The sequence below is a fragment of the Physeter macrocephalus genome, chromosome 8, assembly GCF_002837175.3.
Source record: "Physeter macrocephalus isolate SW-GA chromosome 8, ASM283717v5, whole genome shotgun sequence".
NCBI lineage: Eukaryota > Metazoa > Chordata > Mammalia > Artiodactyla > Physeteridae > Physeter > Physeter macrocephalus.
This window is the reverse complement of record NC_041221.1, coordinates 114380770-114390461: the sequence shown is the minus strand read 5'-3', so window position 1 is coordinate 114390461 and position 9692 is coordinate 114380770. Positions and strand designations below refer to the sequence as shown.

Genomic DNA, 9692 nt, shown 5'->3' with positions numbered 1-9692 from the left:
CAATAGACACCTATACTAAGAAAAGAAGAAAGATCTTAAATAAATAACCTAATTTTACACCTCAAGGAACTAGAAAAAGAACAACAAACTAAACCTAAATTTAGCACAAGGAAGGAAGATCAGAGAAGAAATCAGAGAAGAAATAAATAAAATAGAGTCTAGAAAAGCAGTAAAATAGATCAATGAAAATAAGACACAGAGTTTTTGAAAAGATAAACAAAATGGACAGACTTTGCGCTAGACTAACTAAGAAAAAAAGAGAGAAGATCCAAATAAATAAAAGTACAAGCATACCTCAGAGATACCGCAGCTTAGGTTCCAGACCACTAAAATAAAGCAAATATTGCAATAAAGTGAGTCACACAAATTTTGCATATAAAAGTTATGTTTACACTATACTCTAGGCTATTCACTGTGCAATAGCATCATGTCTTAAAAAAACAATGTATACACCTTAATTAAAAAATACTATAAGGCTAAAAAATGCTAACCATCACCTGAGCCTTCAGCGAGTTGTAATCTTGCTGCTGGTGGAGGGTCTGGCCTCGATGTGGATGGCTGCTGACCGATCAGGGTGCTGGTTGTTGAAGGTGGGGAGTGGGGGTGGGCGGCGGCAATATCTTAAAGTAAGACGACAACAAAGTTTGCCACATCGATTGACTCTGCCTTTCACGAGAACACTTAGAGCCCACTGGAAGGTCATTAACTGGCCTGACTTCAGTATTCTTGTGTCTCAGGGAATAGACAGGCCTGAGGAGAGGGAGAGAGATTGGGGAACAGCCAGTCAGTGGGGCAGTCAGAACTCACACAACATTTATTAAGTTCATCATTTTATATGAACATGCTTTGTGGCACCCCAAAACAATTACAACAGTAACATCAAAGATCACTGACCACAGATCACCATAACAAATACAGTACTAGTGAAATAGCTTGAAATACTGTGGGAATTACCATAATGTGACACAGGGACACAAACTGAGCAGATGCTATTGAAAAAGTGGCAACAATAGACTTGCTTGATGCAGGTTTGCCACAAACCTTCAATTTGTAAAAAAAGCAAAACAAAACAAAACCAATATCTGTGAAGTGCAATAAAATGAAGTATGCCTGTATAAATAAGGAGTCATTACAACTGACATCAAAGAAATACAAAGGATCATAAGACACTACCATGAACATTTATATACCAACAAGTTGGATAACCTAGAACATATCCAAGTTCCTAGAAACATACAACCTACCCAGACTGAATTATGAAGAAATAGAAAATCTGAACAGACCAATAATGACTAAGAGACCGTATCAGTCATCAAAACATTCCCAACAAATAAAAGCACAGGACCTGATGGCATCACTGGTAAATTTTACCAAACATTTAAAGATGAATTAATGCAAATCCTGCTCAAACTCTCTCAGAAATTGAAGAGGAGGGAACACTACCAAACTCATTTTACAAGGGCAGTATCATTTGCATACCAAATCCACATAAGGACACTATAAGAAAAGAAAACTGCAGACTAATATACCTGATGAACACAGATGCAAAACTCCTCAACAAAATACTAATTCAACAGCACATTAAAAGAATTATACACCATGACCAAGTGAGATTTAACCATAGGATGCAAGAATGGTTCAACATACATAAATAATGTGATACAACACATTAACAAAATGAAGGATAAAAATTATATGATCATCTCAACAGATTCAAAAAAGAACATTTGACAAAACTCAACACTCTTTCATGAGAAAATCTCTCAACAAATTAAGTACAGAAGGAATGTACCTCAACAAATAAATACCATATATGGCAAACCCACAACTGCTAATATCATACTCAACTGTGAAAAGCTAGAAGCTTTTCCTCTGAGATCAGGAATAAGACAAGGATGTCCACTCTCACCACTTCTATTCAGCATAGTACTGGATGTCCTAGCCAGAGCAATTAGGCAAGAACAAGAAATAAAAGGCACCAAATTGGAAAGGAAGAAGTGAAACTGTCTCTGTTTGCAGATGACATAATCTTATATACAGAAAGCCCTAAAGATTCCACAAAGAAAAAAACCGTTGAAACTAATAAATGAATTCAGTAAAGTTGCAGGATACAAGATCAATGTGTGAAATTTATTTGCATTTCTACACACTAACAATGTACTATCTGAAAAAGAAACTAAGAAAACAATCCCGTTTACAGTAGCATAAAATAAAATAAAATAAAATATTTAAAATAAATTTAACCAAGCAGGTTAAATCTGTACACTGAAAACTATAAAACATTGAGGAAAGAAATTGAAGAAGATACAAATAAATGGAAAGATATCCTGTGTCCACGGGTTAGAAGAATTAATATTGTTAATCTGATTATACTACCTAAAGCCATCTATAGATTCAATGAAATCCCTATCAAAATCCCAATGCATTTTTCACAGAAACAGAAAAAAATCCTAAAATTCATATGGAACCACAAAAGACTACAAATAGCCAAAGTAATCATGAGCAAAAAAAAGACAAAGTTGGAGGCATCACATTACCTGATTTTAAAATATACTATAAAGCTAAAGTAATCAAAACAGCATGGCAGGGGCTTCCCTGGTGGCGCAGTGTTTGCGCGTCCGCCTGCCGATGCAGGGGAACCGGGTTCGCGCCCCGGTCTGGGAGGATCCCACGTGCCGCGGAGCGGCTGGGCCCGTGGGCCATGGCCGCTGGGCCTGCGCGTCCGGAGCCTGTGCTCCGCAATGGGAGAGGCCGCAGTGGAGGGAGGCCCGCGTACCACAAAAAAAAAAAAAAACCAGCATGGCACTAGCATAAAAATAGATACATAAATCAATGGAACAGAACAATAGAGAGTCCAGAAATAAATCCACACATTTATGATTAATTGATATTCCACAAAGGTGCCAAGAACATACAGTGGGGAAAAAACAGTCCCTTCAAAAAATGGTGCTGGGATAATTGGTTCTCCACATGCAGAAAATGAAATTTGACCCTTATCTCACTTCATATACAAAAATCAATGCAAAATGGATTAAAGACTTAAATGTAAGACCTGAAACCATAAAACTATTAGAAGAAAACAGAGTTGAAAAGCTTCTCGATACTGGCCTGGGCAATGATTTTTTTGGATATGACCCCAAAGCACAGGCAACAAAAATAGACAAATGGGACTTCATCAAACTAAAAAGCTTCTCCACAGCAGAGGAAACAAAGTAAAGAAGCAACCTATGGAATGAATGAGAGTAAATATTTGCAAACTATACATCTGATAAGGGGTTAATATCCAAAATATGTAAGGAACTCAAAAACTCAATAGCAAGAATCGAGTTTAAGAATTAGGGGCTTCCCTGGTGGCGCAGTGGTTGAGAGTCCGCCTGCCAACGCAGGGGACACAGGTTCTTGCCCCGGTCCGGGAAGATCCCACATGCCGTGGAGCGGCTGGGCCATGAGCCATGGCCGCTGATCCTGCACGTCCAGAGCCTGTGCTCCGCAACGGGAGAGGCCACAACAGTGAGAGGCCCGCGTAACACACACAAAAAAAAGAATTAAAAAAACAGGCCAAAAAAACAGGCCAAAAAAACCTGGGTAGACATTTCTCAAAGAAAATACACAAATGGCCAACAGATATATGAAAAGATGCTCAACCTCACTAATCACCAGGGAAATGCAAATCAAAACAACAATGAGGTATTACTTCACAACTGTTAGAATGGCTATTATCAAAAAGACAAAAGATAACAAGTGTTAGTGAGGATGTGGAGAAAAGGGAACCCTCCTACACTGTTGTTGGAAATGTAAATTGGTACAGCCATTATGGAAAACAGTAGGAAGATTCCTCAACAAAACAAAAATAGAATTACCAATCTCGCTTTTAGGTACTTATCTAAAAGAAATAAAATCAGTATATAGAAGAGCTATTTGCAGTCTCATGTTCATTGCAGCATTTTTCATAATAGCAAGATATGGAAACAACCGAAGTATCCATCAATGGATGAATGGATAAAAAAGATGTGGTATATGTATACATGGGAATACTGTACAGCCAAGAGAAAAAGGGAAATCCTGCCATTTGCAACATGGATGAACCTGTAGGACATTACTGAAGTGAAATAAGCCTGACAGGGAAAGACAAGTACTGTATGATCTCACTTATATGTGGAATCTAAAAAAAAAAGTTGAACTCATAGAAGCAGAGAGTAGAATGGTTACTGGGGATATGGGGGAAATGGGGAGATGTTGGTCAAAAGGTACAAAGTTGCAGTTAGTACAGAATGAATATGTCTGGAAAATTACATGCATGATGACTATAGTTAAATTAATACTGTATTGAACACTGGAAATACGCTTAAGAGAATAGATTTCAGATGCACTTACCACCAAAAAAAAAAAAGGCAATTGTGTGAGAAGATATGTAAATTAGCTTGACCGTAGTAATCATTTCACTATGTATATGTATATTAAATCATGCTGTGCATCTTAAATACATACAATTTTTTTTAAAAGAAGAGAATAATGTGAAGGTCAAAGTGGAAACCAGATATATCTAGCATGGTAAAATAGAGAAGGTGAATTTCACGGAAACAAAGTCAGTTCTCTTTCCCTTTGCAAAACCAATAAAGGCTCAGTGCAACAAGCATACGATAAACTCGATTAAAAAAGAAGTATATCCACTGAAGTAGTCAAGGTCCCAAAAGGCAGAGAAAGGTGGATCACAGAAGGGTGAGAAAAAGCACTAATACAGATGCCAAAAGAAAGAGAATTGGAAAAAAACATTTTGAGGAGTTTGAGGACTTGTTTGAGTACAAGGATTCTCCCAAAAACACACGTTATCCATAGGCAACCCTGGCCATAGGCGCTGACTTATACCCAGGATCAGAAATTTGGCCTCATGGAAATGGTAAAGGAAAAGGGTAGCTGGTTTTATGTACCAACAGTTCAACCGGTTGTTTTAAAAGAAACTGTTAATATAATATAGCTCTGAGGTAATAGATGCCACAGCCCCCCACTTATCTAATATTTACAGACTGTTGGGTAAGAAATTACAATCTGCCACCTCAATACATTCTATGACATTAACTGCATGAGTCAGTTGTGAAGACCGATCCTGCCTCTGGTGTTAAGTAAAACTTCAGTGGTGTTCCTACTGTCTGAGAAAAGATCAACATAGAAACAGTCCTGACCACACCTCACGAACATAAACCCCCAAAGCAATTTGTTCTAACTCCACAATGGGGGTCACATGTTTCCACACCCATATAACACTTTCATTTAGTATTTTCACTACCAAATTCAGGCAGGAAATTATGTATAAATCAACTCCATTATACAGCTGGGATCTAGAAATCTGGTAGGACAGGGTGAAGGGCGACACTTATGCAAAATGATTGCACTTCTGAATTTTAATATATAGAAGTTATTCCCTGGTTTAAAAAGAACATTACCATTTATAGGACAAAAGAGTGTTTTTCTTAATAAGGAATAAGGTAGCAAATATATTGTAGCAGAACAATCTCTGGACTGGGAATTAGAAGATCTCTGTTCTAATCCTCAATCCACCACTCATAAACTGTGTCATTGGGTAAGTTGCTCAGCCTATTTGAATCTCATTTCCCTCCTTTGTAGGATAAAGATGATTATATCTGCCTTGTATATTTCATATTACAATTATATTCATATTATAATCAACTGAGATAATGTACATGAACATGTTTGGGAAACTATATAGTTGATATTTTTGTATTTTTGCAATACATTCTGCACCCACTATTACATTTAATTATGAAACCACCACAAATAGACAAGTTATTATTTTATATAGTCTTTAACATTGTGAAAAGAAGTCATGACATGATTCAATATATCACATGTGACTGGCACATAAATTTCCCAACATATGGAATACAGTCATTTAAGCTGCATTTAAAGAAAATCATATTTTAAGGCATCATTTTTTTCCTTTCAAAGAAGACATCCAAAGTGGTCTTCAAAAACACACTAAGCAAGGAATAGAGGCAGGACATAAATTGCTTCATAGAACTCTAATGTCATGGAGTGCAGTCATAAGTGGTGAATATATTTTCTCTAGCTATCTACACTGCTGTAAAGACACAGTGAAATATATCTTTATCTTGTTTGATAGCACTTGGTAAATACTGTTCACTTAACAGACGTTATAAATTACTCACTGCCACGTAGGAAAAAGAAAGTCAGCCTTTACAACGATGAAGTAATCAAATGGCTGTATTTTAAAACTTGGAGGCCATAGTCATAAAATGTAATTTAACTGAGGATTTTATGGTATACTCATGACCAAGTAAATCAGATCCTGCAATGTTTATCTCTGATAACTTCTGGTTTCACAACCCATCACCCAGGAATGGGCTGCTATAATTAACCTGTAATACAGGGATACCATAAGCAGGCCACAGATAATAAAAACGATAATAGATTCCCCATCTTTTGGTGTCAGTGAGGGGACACTTTTGAACTTTCTTTCTTGTTCAAATATCAGATCTTGAAGGGGGAAAAAAAGGACAATATCTGAAATATTGTGGATCTTTTTAAGATTCTTGTTTATGTAAGAAAAATTATTTTTCTGAAAAAATTGTCAAAAGTTATTCATGGAGTCAAAGTATAACTAGATTTTAATCCACTTAGGGTTCTGCTATTAAATAAAAATACTTACGTTATCTAAGGAGTATTCTAAAACAACTGTTGGCAGACTTTTTCCATAAAGGGCCACATAAGAACATTCTAGGCTTTGGGAGGGCCATTCAGTCTTTGTCACAACTACTCAACAGCCACAGACAATACGTAAATGAACAAGCATGGCCAGGTTCCAATAGAATTTCATTCATGTGCACTGAAATTTGAATTTTCATGTCCTATGAAATATTTTTGTTTTGATTTTTACGTACCATTAAAATGTAAAAAATATTCTAAGCTCTGGGGCTCTACAAAGACAGGAAGCATGCAGGATTTGGCCTGAGGGCTATTGGTTGCTAACCCCTGGTCTATAACACCGACAGTACTACCCCAGTGGACAAAGACCATTTTTCCTGAAGTCTGTGGGTTTCTCTCCATTTAGTCAATTTTTGGAAGATAAAAAAAAAAACCTATACCCTGCTTCTATTATAAGCTCTGATAATGAAATCATCGAATCATCATTGAAGCTGACTTAACCTATGTGGGGAAAGCATGTATCAACTAGTTTACAGAACAATCCCATCACCCCCAAAACCTCTTCATGTTATCCTTTTATAGGATAACATCCTCTCCACCCCAACACATACACCACTGTTCTGTTCTCTATCACTATAGGGTTGTCTTTTTAAGAATGTCATATAAATGGAATCATAGAGTATGTAACCTTTTGAGATTGACTTTTGACTTTTTTCACCAAGCAAAATGCCTTTGAAATTCATCGTAGTTTTGTGTGCATAAATTGTTTCTTCCTTTTTACTGCTGAGATGTTTAGTGTTCCATTATATGAAGGCACCATGGTGTGTTTATACAGTCACCCACTGAAGGACACTTGCGTTATTTCTAGTTATTAGTGATTACAAACAGAGCTTCAGTAAATATTCATGTACAGGATTTTTTTTTTTTTTTTTTTTTTTTTGCGGTACGCGGGCCTCTCACTGTTGTGGCCTCTCCCCTTGCGGAGCATAGGCTCCAGACGCGCAGGTCCAGCGGCCATGGCTCACGGGCCCAGCTGCTCGGCGGCATGTGGGATCCTCCCGGACCGGGGCACGAACACGTGTCTCCTGCACCAGCAGGCGGACTCTCAACCACTGCACTACCAGGGAAGCCCCATGTACAGGATTTTATGTGAACATACGTTTTCAGTTCACTTGGAAAATTATCTAAGAATAGGATTGCTGGGTCCTATGGTAAGTATATGTTTAACATAACAAGGAACTGCCAAACAGTTTTCCGGAGTGGCTGTACCATTTTGTATTCTAGTTATTTTACATTCTCACCAACACTTGATATCATCAGGGTTGTTGTTTTTTTTAATTTTAGTCATTGTAACAGGTATGCCATGATTTTAATTTGCACTTCTCCAATGGCTAATGACATTGGGTATCTTTTCCTGTTTATTTATCACCCATATTTCCTCTTTAAGTGATGTGTCTGTTCAAGTCTCAGACCCACTTTTAAATTGGATTGTTTGTTTTCTTCATGTTGAGTTTTGAGAGTTTTTGATATGCTCTTGATACAAGCTATTTGGATATGTGATTTGCAAGTATTTCCTCCCTATCTCTAGCCTGTCTTTTCATTCTCAAAAGTTTTTGGTTTTGATAAGTTTTAATTTATGGTTTTTTTCTTTTATGGATCTGTTTTTGGTACCATCTCTAAGAACTCTTTGTCTAACTCCAGGTCATAAAGATTTCTAATGTTTTCTTTTAAACATCATACAGTTTTATATTTTACAATTTGATGTTAGATCCATTGTGTGTTAATTTTTGAATAATACGAAAGATTTAGATCAAAGGTTTTCTTTTTACAGACAGAGGTCCAACACCAAGAGACTATGCCTTCTTTATTGATTTGCTTGGCATCTCTGTTAAAAACAAATTAGCTATATTTGTGGGTGTGTCTATTTCTAGACTCCCTGTTTTGTTCCACTGGCCTAGTCCTTCATAAATACCATGCCGTCTTTATGCTGAAGCTTTAGAGTAAGTCTTAAAATTGGGTAGTATGATTTCTCCAACCACAGTTCTCTGAGACTTTGTTTCTTTTCCTGTTTTTAATACTATTTATCCCTGTTACTCTGATTGGGTAATTTTATCTGTCCTCAAGTTCATTGATTTCTCTGTTGCCATTCTGCTCTTATGCCAACAGGTAAATTTTCAACTTTGGTTATTATATTTTTCAATTCTAAAATTTTCATTTAGTTCTTATTTGTATCTTCTACTTGCTTAGACTTTCTACATTTCCTTTCTTTTTGAGAATATTCACCCTTACTTGTTGGAGCATTCTTATAATACCTGCTTCAAAGTCTATGTCAGGTAATTCCAACATGTGTCACCTTGTCATTGGCATCTATTGATTGTCTTTTCCCATGTGAGTTGAGATTTTCCTGGCTATCTCTGTGCCAAGTAATTTTGAATTGTATCCTATACATTTTGAATATTATAAGACTCTAGGTCTCACTTAAATTCTATGGAAAATATTGAAGTTTTTGCTTCAGTAGACAATCAACCTGGTTCGCTTCAAGTCTCAAGTTATGACCAACCTTCCACTGTGTTTGGGGTTCCAATGTCAGTTCCGTTTTCAAAGCCTCTGTAATGCTCTTTGGATCTATCCTCTGTCTGCTATCCAGTGATCAATCTGGGATTTGGGCAGTGTTCTATCTTATAATTCAGTCTTCAAAATCTACAGTTTACTGTTTAGAGTAAGATACTCACATGTATAGGTTAGACGTGATCCCCAGAGTTCGTAGGAGTTCATAAACAACTTTATGGAGTCCCCTTCCCAAGCTCCATCCTCTCTTGAGATCTCTTCAGTTCTCTTTGGTTCACTGAAGCTCCCCTTTTGGATCCATTTATTAGAAAAGAGGGCTTTTTTTACACTGCTCTGCACTTCCTGAAACTATGTCACATCAGGGCCAAGCTGTAGGAAGACAGGGAAAGAAATAAAATCAATAAGTGTTTGTCCCACCCTCCTGAGAGGGTGGTAAATACTGT

The 9692-nt window shown here is 36.9% G+C and overlaps 1 long non-coding RNA gene across 1 annotated transcript; it reads right to left on the bottom strand.

Annotated features, from left to right (window-relative positions):
* Nucleotides 1-306: 306 nt before the first annotated feature.
* On the bottom strand, nt 307-9485 carry LOC129392296 (uncharacterized). Its single transcript, XR_008617991.1, has 3 exons — nt 9414-9485; nt 498-750; nt 307-326 (listed from the first exon to the last, which is right to left on the bottom strand). It is a non-coding gene; the product is annotated as an uncharacterized lncRNA (long non-coding RNA).
* Between the last annotated feature and the right edge of the window lie 207 nt (nt 9486-9692).